The sequence below is a fragment of the Notamacropus eugenii genome, chromosome 3, assembly GCF_028372415.1.
Source record: "Notamacropus eugenii isolate mMacEug1 chromosome 3, mMacEug1.pri_v2, whole genome shotgun sequence".
Classification (NCBI taxonomy): domain Eukaryota; kingdom Metazoa; phylum Chordata; class Mammalia; order Diprotodontia; family Macropodidae; genus Notamacropus; species Notamacropus eugenii.
In genome coordinates, this window is record NC_092874.1 from 352,101,507 (window position 1) to 352,116,778 (window position 15,272).

A 15,272-nucleotide genomic window follows, 5' to 3' on the forward strand; every position below is an offset into this window, starting at 1 on the left:
TTGCGCTTCTTTCCAGAACAATGACAATTATTGAAAATCAGAGAAGACACTGACTCCATGGTAGGGCCCCCCCTTTTACAACTTCCCTAAGTATACAGTAAACTACAGATCTATACCCTCCTCTCATTATTTTTTCTTCCCCCAAATTTGAATCAAAATCTCCTCCCTGTGTCCATGCTTTCCTACTCCCTCAGGAGCCAGCTGACCCCAGAATCTCTCTCTCCCAATACAGGACAAATAGACTTTTCAAGCACTAAATCCTCCAGGCCATACATAGTATAAGGTACCCATCCCTCTTCACACACCATCTCTCTTCATCCACAGGGGCAATCATCAGTGGTACTCCCTCCTACCACCAAAGTAAAGTCTCCTTCTCCCTCCTCCCTTTCAATCCTTCTTTCTTCCTCTTCACCCACTCTTCTTTAGGCTCTTCTCTTTCTGAGACCATAAATGCCACCCTCCAATGATTGCTAGCCTGGATTTCACCCAGGCACATCATATATTTCTTGCTATACCCTTATTTCCCTCAGGGTATGTATTTTTATTCATCCTGCCATTTTGTTATATAGTCCCACAAAAAAATCATTGATTAGTCAGAGTGCTGCCAAGTTTTGTCCATTGACTACCTCTTCACTGTCTTCTCCACAAAGACATCTGCCTTAAATTTGTCTCCTTGTGGACATTTAGAAAGAAGTCTCTTAGTCATCTGCCTGTTGTCGCTCTATTTCTGCTGCTGCATGTATTCAATCCTCCTGCATTTCTGTTGTTTGAGAAACAAAAAATCTTTTCAGTTGTGATTTTCTTCTAAAAATGTTCCAAATACCTCTTAGTTACTGAATGTTCATCTTTGTGTCATGTATGGTTAAGCTCATATTTTCCAGATAGGTCATCCAGAGCTCTACGGTTCAGAATGTATTTCTCCGCTCCCTTCTATATTTTATTGTGAGTACAAAGTAGTCTCATATAGTTCAAAAATCCTTTCCTTTGTATGTAAAGCTCTTTCTCCAGATCACTTGCAGATCTTTTTTCTGTATTGAATTTTTCAATGTAACTAAAATGTATCTTAGCATTTGAAGCCTTTGATTTTTTTCTAGGGGTAATTTGTTAATTCTGTCAACTGGTTATTTCCTTTTCTTTGTTCTGAAGTTCCGAGCAATTCTTCATTATTTCTTTAGTCATCATGTTAAGGTTTATTGTCTTGTCCTGTTCCTCTGGGAGAGCTATGATCTCTAGGTTGTCTGTATGCATCCTGTCTTCAAGATCAGTATGCTTTGCTTGCATAGTGCACATATTTTCTTTTAGCATTATTGTTTTTTTAAATTCTCTTCTGCTAGATTGACTTTTACTTCTATGCATTTTGTTTCTTTGGTGAGGCTTGCCAATGCAGATTCAAGTTGTTCCATTCTTTCATTATTTTTGCCCTGCAGGACATAAATTATGGTCTCATAACTCTCATTTCTGTTGTCTTCCATGTTCTTCTCAAATTCCACACAGTTCTGAGCTGGATAATTTTCCTTATTTTGAAATATTTATTCATAGATGTCTGAATTTGTTTATTAGATGTAGTGGCTTTATTTCCTACTGTGGTTACTATTTTTCTTGTTTATTTCTCTGCATATGTTCAAGGTCTTTCTGAGTTTTCTTCTTCCTGAAATCCTTGGCAATTTCATTTTTTTTTTTTATTGTCCTCTGTTGCTTACTTTTGAATTGCTTCCCCTCTGATTGTGGTTTACTTGGGGATTGGATCTTAAAGTCTCTCAGTCTCCTCCCATACTGGGCAATTCACAGTTTAGCAGCCTAGATCTTTGCCCCAAGTGACTTTTGGATAATCAGAGCTGGCCCCAAATGAATGGTGTGCTCTTTTCCTCAGGCTTAGTGGAATGCTGCACAGCCTCCCATACATATGCTATCCTGTCCTGCTCCCTCTTTTCCATATTTTGTAACTACATAATGGAAGTTCAGGAGTTTGCAGTGCTGGTCCTGCAAGATTAATTGTGAGCTATTCAGAGCTTTGCAATGCTCTTTTTCCTTCTATGTCTTTTTCTTCTCATTGCTATGACTAATATTTCTAGTATAATATTGAATAATAGTGATGCTAATGGGAATTTTTACTGGAAAAGTTTCTATCTTATTTCCATTACAGATAGTACTTGCTGATTGCTTTAGACTACAACAAATGAAAATCCTGAGAGACATAGTTTCTGGGTCATTAATAATTAATTTATTAATTATGGCTAGCAAATAATAAGTTGAAGTCAGTGTTTTCTCAAGTAGCAAAAGACTATCCCATCCCCATCCCATCAAAAAAAACAAAAACAAAAATACATTGAATCTCAAAAGCCTTTGGAAAAGAGACTGTCCCGGAAGGTTAAAATCAACTCTAATTGGTTAGCAACCAATGAGGGGTAGACATATTAATGAGGAAATGAGCAAAAAAAATCTTCAACTCCTCTTGTTGAGATCATGAGCCTCATCTACTTCCGGGACAAAAGAATCCATCACTACCCAGAGCACTCTGATTGGTTTTCCTTTTCATGAGCTGGGTCACTCAAAATTCTAATGGAAGGTTCAAAGGACAGGGGCTTATTTCCTGAGGGCAAGAACTCACCTGGACTTGATTCTGTTTGTAAGGTCTTCTATTTTGGGGGTCCCACCAAAGACAAAGAAGCATGTACATATAGGATTTGGGCAATCTCATCATGTCCATCAGAGACTGACTGAATAACCTACAGAGACTGGTTTCTGAATGAGAAACAGGAAGAGAAAACCTTAATCCTAATTTAATAATTGGTTGCTAGTAAATGAGGAAAATAATCATTTCTCTATTTGTCATTTTAAGGAAAGCTTCATTTATTCCTATGCTCTCAGATGTTAGGAAGGGGTATTGTATTTTGTCAAAAGCTTTTTCTACATCCATTAAGGTAATCATATGATTTTTGATGATTTTGTTATTTATATGGCAAATTATGATGATTTTTTCCTAAAATTGAACTAGCTCTGCATTCCTGGTAAAAATCCCAGTTGGTCATAGTCTATGATCACTGTGATATATTGCTGTAATCTCCTTGTTAGTATTTTCTTTTGCATCAATATTCATTAGGAAATGGGTCTATAGTTTTCTTTCTCTGTTTTAACTGTTCTCAGTTTACATATCAGCACCATATTTGTGTTGCAAAAGTAATTTAGCAGAACTTCTTCTTTGCCTATTTTCCTAAATTGTTTATATAGAATTGGAATTAACTATTCTTTAAATGTTTGGTAAAATTCACTTGTGATTCCATCTTACCCCAGGGATTTTTTTCTTAGGGAGTTCATTTATGGCTTGTTCATATCTTTTTCTAAGATAGTCTTATTTAAAGTATTCTATTTCTTCTTCTGTTAATCTGAGCAATTTATATTTTTTATCAACATTCATCCATTTTACTTAGATTGTCAGATTTCTTGGCATATAATTGGGCAAAATAGCTTCTTACAATTACTTTAATTTCCTCTCAGTTGGTGGTGAATTCACACTTTACATTTTTGATACTGGTAATGTAATTTCCTTCTTTTTTAAAAAAAATCAAATTGGCCAATAGTTTATCTATTTTAATGGTTTTTCACAAAACCTGGTCCTAGTTTTACATATTAATTCAGTGGTCTTCTTACTTGCAATTTCATTAATATTTTCTTCGATTTTCATTCTTTCCAATTTGGTGTTTAATTGGAGATTTTCAATTTGTTCTTTTTCTAGTTTTTATGTAGTTGTATGACCAGTTCGTTGATGTACTCTTTCTCTACTTTATTCAAGTAAGTATTTAGAGATATAAAATTTCACTTAAGTACTGCTTTAGCTGGGTTCTATAAATTTTGATATGTTGTCTCACTGTTGTCATTCTCTTTAATGAAATTATTGTTTCCATGATTTGTTCTTTTACCCACTAATTCTTTAGGTTTACATCATTCTGTTGCCAATAAATTTTTAAGCTATACTTCCAAGGCCCTTCATTGAATGTGATTTTTATTGTGTTAGGATCTGGAAAGGATACATTTAATATTTCTGCCTTTCTGAATTTTTTGTCAGGTTTTATGCCCTAATATATGGTCATTTATTTCTGTAGGTGCCATATACCACTGAGAAGAAGATATATTCCTTTCTATTCCCATTAAATTTTCTCCAGAGGTCTATCACATCTAACTTTTCTAAAATTCCATTCATTTCCTTAACTTCTTCTTAGTTTATTTTGTGGTTGGATTTATCTAGTTCTGAGAGGGGAAAGTTGAGGTCTCCCACTAACATAGTTTTATTGTTTATTTCCTCCTATAAGTCATTTGACTTCTCCCTTAAAAAATTGAATGCTATACCATTTGGTACATATGTGTTTAGTATTGCTATTACTTTATTGCCTATGGTACCTATTAGCAAGATGCAGCTTCTTCCTTATCTATTTTAATGAGATCTGGTTTTGCTTTTGTTTTCTCTGAGATCATGATAGCTACACCTGCTTTTTTAACTTCAGCTAAAGCATAGTAGATTCTACTCTAGTCCCTCATCTTTATTCTCTCTTTGCTTCAAATACGTTGCCTGCAAACAATATATTGTAGGATTTTGCTCTTTAATCCACTCTGTTATCTTCTTTCATATTATGTGTGAGTTCATCCCTTTCACATTCATAGTTATGATTACTGTGTATTTCCCTCAATCCTATTTTTCTCCTGTTTATTCCCCAACTTAAGTACACCAAAAAAAAAGCAGGTGTAACAATCATGATCTCAGGTGAAGCATCAGCAGAGACCAAATTAAAAGAAATAAATAGGGAAACTAGATTTTTCTAGAACATTATATAAACAATGAATTAATATAATAATTTTTTAAAATTTAATTTCATTCAAAATTCTCTCCCTCCAACCCCTCTCATCTGCACTGTATTGGTAATTTAAATGAGAAGATCTTTCCCATTCATTAATAGGCCCATGTGGCCTACCTAGGTCATATGGAAGTCTGAATCACATTGAGCCTGTGGTGGGAGGAGCTTCCTGAAAAGAGGGAACACAAAGGGTGGAACAGGAAGAGGCAGAGCTAGACTAGAGCTGAGAGGAAATCAGTCAGTTTTGTCAGAGCTAGGAAGTATGCAGACAAGCAGGCAGCTGGCTAGCGTGAGTGATTTTGTGATTGTTTGTGATTTTGTTTAAGAGATGCCTACTTGTGATTTGTTTAATGGAGCTGGTGTGTGGGAGGCCTAGCAGGGGGAAGGCTTGGGGATGGTGTTGTCCTCAGCATTGTTATTGTGCATAGATTTTTGTTACTATGATGGATTTGGCTGTCTGGTGTCCGAATAGATATTTTCCTTCTGCCTTCTATATGGAGAGTCTGTTATACTTTGTGATTGAGAACTATGCTGGCATATTCATAGTCACTATCAGCGAGTGCTGTGAATATTGCCTTGGCGATACACCCACAAAGAAGGCAAGAAATATGATACCTATTATACATATGAAAAAATATTTTCACATTGGTTGGTTGGTTGTTGTCCTTTGCTCTGGAAGAGGACCAAAATGACAACATTGAGATAAAGTGAAATCTCAGTGTATCTGACTGTGGCTGATCAGACCATTACGAGCCTGGAATGCTCTACCACAGGTTGGGCACAGAGAGTCCATATGAATATTTGCAGTGGATACTCCAAATTTGCACTCCCTACATTTCCTTTGTGCTGTCTCAATTCTGCTTTGCTCATAGAGCGCAGCACCCTTTCTGATATAGGCACGCCATGCTGAGCAGTCCTCTGCCAGTGTCTTCCATGTTGTACAGTCAAATCCAAAGTTCTTGAGAGAGACCTTGAGATTGTCCTTGTATCACTTCTTCTGACCATCACGTGATTGCCTGCCCCATGTAAGTCCTCCATAAAAAAGTCTTTTTGGCAAGTGTATGTTTTGCATTTGAACAATGTAGCCAGCCCACCAAAGTTGTGTTCTCTGAAGCATAGTTTGAATGCTTGGCAGCTCAGCTCGAGCTAGGACTTCAGTGTCTGGTGCCTTATCCTGCCAGGTGATCCTCATGACATATGAAGTCATGAAAAACATTTTCACATTAGCCACATTGGAATAGAAAAGCAAAAGAAATAAAGAAAATTTAAAAATTTATGCCTCAATCTGTACTCAGAGAGCATCAGTTCTCTCTCTGTAGGTGGATAGTATTTTTCATCATGAGGTCTTTGGAATTGTTGTGGATTGTTATATTGCTCGTGGTGGCCAGGTCTTCCACATTTGATTATAATTACAATATTAATGTTTTCCTAGTTCTATTTACTTCACTCTGCATCATCTTCAGAAGTCTCAGGTTTTTCTGAAATCCTCTCTACTTATCATTTCTAATAGCATGATAGTATTCTGTCACAATTAGATACCACAACTTGGGTAGCCATTCCCTAATTGATGGGCATTCCCCCAATTTCCATTTCTTCATCACCACTAAAACAGCTCCTATAAATATTTTTGTACATATGAGTTATTCTCCTTTTTCTTTGATCTCTTTTCAGATACAGACCTAGTATTAGTATTGCTGGATCAAGGGTATGCCAGTTTGTTACAATTTAATCTAATAAACATTTATTAAGTACCTACTACATGCCTCACCTAGAATATATCTCTTTTTCTCTTTGGGACAGCTATGTGGCACAGTGGATACTGTACTGGGCTTGGAACAGGAAGACCTGAATTTAAATCTGGCCTCAGATATTCAATAGCTTTGGGAACCTGGACAAGTCATGTAACCCTGTTTACCTCAGTTTCCTCATCTATAAAATGAAGTGGAGAAAGAAATGGCAAACCACCCCAGTATCTTTCCCTAGAAAACCCCAAGTTGATTCAAGAAGAGTGAGACATTCCTGAAACAAAGTAACAACAACATTATGTGCCAGGTACTGTGTTGAGTGCTAGGGATACAATTGATACAAAGAAAGACAGTCCCTTCCCTCAAGGAACTTCAAATCTAATGTTCTGGAGACAACATACAAAAAAGACAGGAAAGTGGCAAAGGAAGGAGAAGACACCTGAAAATACTAAGCACAGAGACATCTTGGTCCATGGAGTTGAAACCAGACAAAGCAGCAGATGCAGAGTGGAGGGAGCACAAAAGACAAATTTCTGTTCTCTGTTATAATTCATCCTTCATTTTCAAAGAGGACTGATGACACCATGGTATAATGTCTTGACTTGTGCATGAATTAGATTTAAGGGAGGTAGAGTTGGATAAAGTTATCAGCTTCACTCTCTTTTCTAGAGTCACTGAAGCCAAGTTAAAAGTCAAGATTTGGCCCAAGATATAGTGGATGACTTTGGTGTCTTTGATGTCTGACCAATCTCTAAGTGCTTCATAATGCCTGCTTCAGCTGCCTTCATGACCACTGAAACAAATTGCTCTCATCTATCCATTCATCCAGGGAGATGTCTTCACATGGTTGGGGTAGAAATCCCCATCACTCATGGGTAGTAGGCCTGTCAGCTACCCTCTGTCTGGTTTAGTGTGTCTGCCAAGAGGGTCTAAAAGAGTATGGCCCCTGTGAATGCTACAGCTTCTTGGAGCCACAGGTGAGAGTTGGGTGACAGGTAGACTCCAAAGGTGAATGAGCAGCCCCAGTTCTTGCTCTGGATGTGGATAGTATTTTCCATCATGCGTCTTTTGAAATTGTCTTAGATCATTGTACCGCAAAGAAGAGCTAAGTCTATCAAAGTTGGTCATCACACAATGTTGCTGTTGCTGTGTACAATGTTCTGCTGGTTCTGCTCACTTCACTCAGGATTAGTTCAGGTAAGTACTTCCAAATTATTTTCTGAAATCCACTTGCTCATCATTTCTTATAGAACAATGGTATTCCATTATATTCATACACCACATCTTGTTCAGCCATTCCCCAACTGATGGGCATCCCCTCAATATCCAATTCTTTGCCACCACAAAAAGAGTTGTTATAAATATTTTTGTACATGTGGATCCTTTCCCCCTTTTTATGATCTTTTTGGGATACACACCTAGCAGTGATATTGCTGGATCAAAGGGTATATAGTTTTATAAACCCTTGGGCATAGTTCCAAATTGCTCTCCAGAAGGCTTTCAAGAAATTATCAAGGAAAAGTACCCTGATATCCTAGAACCACAGGGTAAAATATTCATTGAAAGAATTCACTCATTACCTCCTCAAAGAGATCCTAACACAAAAACTCCAAGGAATATTGTAGCCAAATTAAAGAATTATCAGGTCAAAAAGGAAATACTACAAGCAGCTGGAAACAATTTAAATAGTGTGGAATCACAGTCAGAATTACATCGAACTCAGTAGCTTCTACATTAAAGGAATGGGGGTCCTAGAATAATATTTCAGAAGGCAAAGGAGCTTGGATTACAACCAAGAGTCAACTGCCCAGCAAAACTGAGCATAGTCTTTCGAGGAAAATATTGACATTCAGTGAAATAGTAGATTTTTTATTATTCCTGATGGAAAAACCAGAGTTGAACAAAAAATTCAGTCTTCAAGAGAAACATGAAAAGGTAAACAGGAAAGAAAAAAAGTTATTCAATAAGGTTAAATTGTTTACATCTCTGTATCAGAAGATGATACTTGTAACTCTTGAGAACTGTATCTTTATTAAGGCAATTAGAAGGTGTATACATAGAAGATGGTGTGGGTATAAGTTGACTATGATGTGATAATAAAAAATAACTAAGGGGTGAAAAAAGTATTGTGCTAGGAGAAGAGGAAAGGGGGAGGCATAATAGGGTAAATTACACCACATGAAGAGATGCAAAGACCTATTACAGTAAAAGGAAAGAAGAGGGGAATTTGCATTTTTTGAAACTTGCTCTCATCAAATTTGGCCCAAAGAGGGAATAATATACACATTAAATTGGTTATAGAAATCTATCTTACCCTATAGGGAAGTAGGAAGAGAAAGGGGAAAGAAAAGGGACAGGGATGGATATAAGGGAGGGCAGAAGGGAGTGAAGAAGTAATAAGGGAGAGGGGAAAGCAAAGGGAGGGCAGAATGAAGGAGGCAATGGTCAGAAGCAAAACACTGGTGAGGAGGGAAAGAGTGAAAGGTGAGAGAAAAATATAAACCAGGGCAGGATGGGGGATATAAGATGGAGAGAAAGACACAGTTAGTAAATCATAACTGTGAATGTGAATGTGAATGTTATGAGCTCTCCTATATAATGGAAATGGATAGGAGAGTGGATTCAAAAATAGAATCCTACAATATGTTGTTTACAAACAACACATCTGAAGCAGAGAGATACACACAGAGAAAAGATAAGGACCTAGAGCACAATTTCTTATGCTTCAGCTCAAGTGAAAAAAAGCAGGGATAGCAATTCTGATCTCAGACAAAGCAAAAGCAAAAGTATATCTAATTAAAAGAGATAAGGAAGGATACTACATCCTCCACAAAAGGTACCATGGACAATAAACATACATGCAACAAGTTGTATAACATCCACATTCTTAGAGGAGAAGTTAAGGGAGTTGCAGGAAGAAATGAAAAACAAACTACACTAGTGGGGTACTCCAACCTCCCCTTCTCAAAACTAGATTAAATCTAACCACAGAATAAACAAGGAAGAAGTTTAGGTGAATAGAATTCTAGAAAATTTAGGTGTGATAGAACTCTGGTGAAAACTTAATGGGAAAAGAAAAGAATACACATTTTCTCAATGGTATATTACACTTACATAAAATATAACTATGTATTAGGATATAAAAACCTTACAATCCACTGCAGAAAGGCAGAAAAATTAAGTGCATCCTTTTCAGATCATGATGCAATAAAAATTATATATAATGAAGGACCATGGAAAGATAATCTAAAAATTAATTGGAAACTAAATAACCTAATCCTAAAGAATGAGTAGGTCAAACAATAAATCAGAGAAATAATCAATAACTTCATCAAAGGGGACAATAATGAGACAATATGCCAAAACTTATGGGATGTAGCCAAAGCAGTTCTTAAGAGAAATGCTTATATGAATAAAATAGAGAAAGAGGAGATCAATGAATTAGGCATGCAACTAATAAAAGCTAGAAAAAGAACTAATTAAAATCCTTCATTAAATACCAGACTAGAAATTCTGAAAATCAAAGGAGAGATTAATAAAATTGAAATTAAAAAAACTATTGAAGTAATAAGTGAAACTAAGAGCTGGTTTTATGAAAAACAATAAAATTGTTAACCTTTGATTAATTTGATTTAAAAAAAGAAAAAGAAAGCCAAATTACCAGGATTAAAAATGAAAAGGGTGAATTCATAAACAATGAAGAGGAAATTGAAACAATAACTAGGAGTTATTTTGCCCAATTGTAAGCCAATAAAATCTGACCATCTAAGGGAAATAGATGAATATTTATAAAAATATAAATTGCCTAGATTAACAGAAGAGGAAATAAAATACTTAACCACACTTAAGAAAAATAAATTTAACAAGCCATCAATGAACTCCCTAAAAAAAGTTATCAAGGCCAGATGGATTTACAGGTGAATTCTACTAAACCTTTAAAGAACAATTAATTTCAATACTATATAACCTATTTGGAAAAATAGACAAAGAAGGAGTCCTACCAAAATTCTTATTATGATACAAACATGGTGCTGATACCTAAACCAGGAAGGGCCAAAACAGAGAAAGAAAATTATAGAACAATTTCCCTAATGAATGTTGATATACAAATTTTAAATAAAATATTAGCAAAGAGATTACAGCAACTTATCATGAGGATAATACACTATGACTAGATAGGATTTATACCAGGAATGCAGGGTTGGTTTCATATTAAGAAAACTACCAGCATAATTGACCATAACAACAATAAAACTAACAGAAATCACATGATTATCTCAATGGGATGCAGAAAAAGCATTTGACAAAATACAGTAGCCATTGCAATTAAAAAACACTAGAGAGAACAGTAATAAATGAAGTTTCCCTTAAAAAAATCTAAAACCATCAACAAGCATTATATGTAATAGGGATAAGCTAGAAGTATCCCCAATAAGATCAGGAGTGAAACAGTGATATCCATTATCACCACTGTTTTTCAATATTATACTAGAAATGCTAGCTTTAGCAATAAGAGAAGAAAAGGAAATTGAAAGAATTAGAATAGGCAATGAGGAAACAAAGCTATCACTCTTTGCAGATGATATGATGGTATACTTGGAAAATTCCAGAGAATTGACCAAAAAACTACTTGAAATAATTAACAACTTTAGTAAAGTTGCAGGATATAAAATAAACCTATATATATCATTGGCATTTCTCTATATTACTAACAAAGCCCAGCAGCAAGAGATAGAGAAATTCCATTTAAAATAACTGTAAACACTATGAAACATTCAGGAGTATATTTGTTAAGACAAACTCAGGAACTATATGAACATAATTACAAAACACTTTTCATACAAATACAGTCATATCTAAATAATTGGGAAGATATAAGTTGCTCATGGGTTGGCCAAGCTAATATAATAAAAACTACAACTCTACCTAAATTAATTTACTTATTCAGTGCCACACCAATCAGACTACCAAAAATTATTTATAGAGCTAGAAAAAATAACAAAATTCAACTGGAAGAACAAAAAGTCAACTTATCAAGGGAATTAATGAAAAAAATGCAAAGGGAGGAGACCTAGCCACACCAGATCTCAAACTGTATTCTAAAGCCACAATCATCAAAACTATTTGGTACTGGCTTAGAAATTGAGTGATGGATCTGTGAAATAACTTAGGAACACAAGACACAATAGTCATTGACTATAGCAATCTACTGTTTGATAAACCCAGTGACTCCAGTTTTTGGGATAAGAACTCACTATTTGACAAAAACTGCTGGGAAATAGTTTGGCAGAAATTAGGCAGAGACCAACATCTTATACCATATACCAAGATAAGGTCAAAATGGGTATATGATTTAGATGTAAAAGGTGATACCATAAGCAAATGAGAACAAGGAGTAGTTTACCTGACAGATCTATGAAGAAGGGAAGAATTTATGACCAAACAATAGATAGAGAACATTATGAAATTCAAAATGGATAATTTTAATTACATTAAATTTTAAAAGTTTTGCACAAAGCCAATGCAACCCAGATTAGAAGGGAAGAGGAAAGTTGGGAAACAATTTTTATAGCCAGTATCTCTGATAAAAACTGCATTTCTAAAATATATAGAGAACTATATCAAATTTATAAGAATACAAGTCATTCCCAACTGATAACTGATCAAAGGATATGAACAGGCAGTTTTCAGAAAGAGAAACTAAAGCTATCTCTAATCATATGGGAAAAAATGCTCCACTTTAAATTAAAACAAATTCAAACAACTCTGAGGTATCACTTCACACCTATCAGACTGGCTAATAGAATTAAAAAAAGGAAAATGATAAATGTCATAGAAGATGTGGGAAAATTGGAACTTCTATCATAAATTTTTAAAGGAAAAGTTAAATGAACTTACAGAGAAAAACAGTAAAACTACAATAGTGAAGGACCTCAACTTAACATTCAGTAGTACATAAATCTAAACAGAAAAGAACAAAAAAGAAAAGACTAGAACTGACTTTTAGAAAAGTTTGTTATGATAGACCTGTGCAATATTCTGAATTCTGAATAATTCTCAACTGTTATGGCACCTTCACAAAACCGATCATATATTAAGGCTTAAAAATATCATAAAGAAATGCAAAAAAAAAAGGAGAAATATTAAGTGTGTCTTATACTGACTACAACACAATAAAATTATATTCAATAAAAGGTTTTTGAAGCAAAGATGAAAAATGAAGTGGTAACTAAGTAATTTCATGCTAAATAATGGATCACTCAAAGACAAAAAGTTATTGAAATAACCAATAATATGATTAAAGATAATAATAACAATGAGGCAGTATACCAAAATTTTTGGGATTCAGCCTAAGTAGTACCTAGGGGAAATTTTACATTTCTAAACATTTCCATTAATAATAGAAAGAAAACAGATCAATGAATGGGGCATGAATTTATGAGAGAGAGAGAGAGAGAGAGAGAGAGAGAGAGAGAGAGAACAAGTAAACACCTCATAAAATACCAAAATAGAAATCTTGAACATCAAAAGAAAGATTGAAAAAAATACTAGGAGCTAGGTTTTTTTGAAACAAAAGTCATTAGCTAACTTGATTTAAAAAAATAAAGAATAAAACCAAATTAACAGTATCAAAAGTGAAAATGCCATATTTGCCAATGAAGAAATAAAAGAAAATTGCTGGGGTAAAATACATTGTTAGGAGCTGTTTGGCCCACCTACATGCCAAGAAAATTCATCATCTAAATGTAATGGATGATTATTTACAAATATATAAATTGCCCACATTAACAGAATCAGAAATATAATAAGTACTTAAATAATCTTATTTTAGAAAAAGTAATTGAACAAGCCATCAATGAACTCCCAAAGAAAAATCTTCCAGATCAGATGGATTTACAAGCGAATTCTTAACAATAAAAAAAATTAATTCTAACATCATATAAACTAAAAAAAAAAAAGGAGGAGATCCTATCTAATTCCTTCTATGATACAAATATGGTCTTGATACATAAACAAGGGAGAGTCAAAACAGAGAAAGAAAATCCCACTTTAATTATCCTAATGAATATGGATGGCAAAATTTTAAATAGTAGATCAGCAAGGAAATATATATCACAAAGATTATGACCAGACTGGATTTATTTTAGGAATGCAGGGTTGGTTCAATGTTAGGGTAAATATAAACATATGTCCAGGAATGGATACATCATCTGTGGGATATCTCCTGCCAGTGGGATGATCGATTCATTTGTGTATGAGTCTATTGGGACTTGGCAGGTGATGAAATTTAGAACCAAAAATAAGTGTCTTATTTTATTGTGGGAACTTTTGAAGTAGGAAAGACGGTGTGTTTAGAAAGGTGGACTCCAAGAGAGGAGACAAGAACATTTTGAAGTCACTCACAAAATTTCCTGTCAGAGTTTTCGGAGGCTTCCTCACTATTGACATTAACACGTGTTAGGAGTTGCTTGTCAAAAGATTACCCTTACGGTGAAAGTGACAGAATGGACGAAGGGAGACCCTCAGGTTCTTTCTTCCTCTTCCCTTCCCTAAATGTTTCCATCTCTAATAGAATCAAAAGTGAAATGACACTGTTCTGGTCCTTGAAACTTAAAGATACAAATGAAGTTAGAATGTTAAATGTTAAACCTGAAAGATCCCTTAGACATCGTGTAAACCAGTCTCGTTAGTTTCAAGGAAGGTTGCTACATAGTTACTTGAATATAGGTCATAAAGTTACACGTAGTATCAAAAGAACGCTGTCCTTTAAATACACACACACACGCACATATATAAAATACATCTTTAAATTTTATCGCATTTTTGTGGATACTTTTTAAAAAAACATCCTATTCAGTTCTGTAGTCTGCTTCATTCCCTTGGTCAGCCTGCCATCCATTATAAGAAACATTTTAAGAAGCGGGGTGGGGAGGGAGAAGGACTTCAGCAAAACCAGCCAAGACATCTACCACGTTTGACAGTATATGCAATATTTCCCCTTCTCGGGCCTCATCTTTGCGATGAGGCGAGATAGGTGCGTTTTCTCATCCCTTTTCAGGACCACCCTTGGTTGTGATAACTGCAGAATGCTCAGCTGTTCTCTTTCACTGTGTACGTGCATCAATCCGTATAAACAGCCCGTGCCTCTCGGAATTCTCCGTATTCCACGTCTCCATTTCAGCTCAGTTCCAGACAAATTACATCATTTGGGGGGAGGGGGGAAGAGTGCAGTGACGGTCTGGGCAGTGCGCCTCCTTCCTTAGAGATGGGGAGACCATCGGGTACTTGTTCTTTCCTCATTAGTCTTGTCTGGCCGTCGCTGAGCTGAAATAGAATCAAAACCCCAAACTTTCTTTGTCCCTGTGGAATTCAGTTATCCGCCACGCTGCCACCTCCGACTTCCCTAGTCTATTTTTAACCTCCGCAGCGCTGAACGAGTCCTCTACTTCTCGGGGCTCCGCCCCTCGGTTCCCTGGCTCCGCCCACACGCACCGCCTACCTCCGCAGAACCCTGCCCCCCACTGAGCGCTCCGGGTCCAGGGTGCACTCTGCAGAAAGGCTGGTGAGAAAGTCATTCTCAGCTCTCGGACTGTTCGGCCAATCGAAGGAGTCCTTCTCGGGGGAGGCGGGGCTTTAGATATTGCTTCCTTCTTCCTTCTGTGCCCCGCCCCGCCCACTC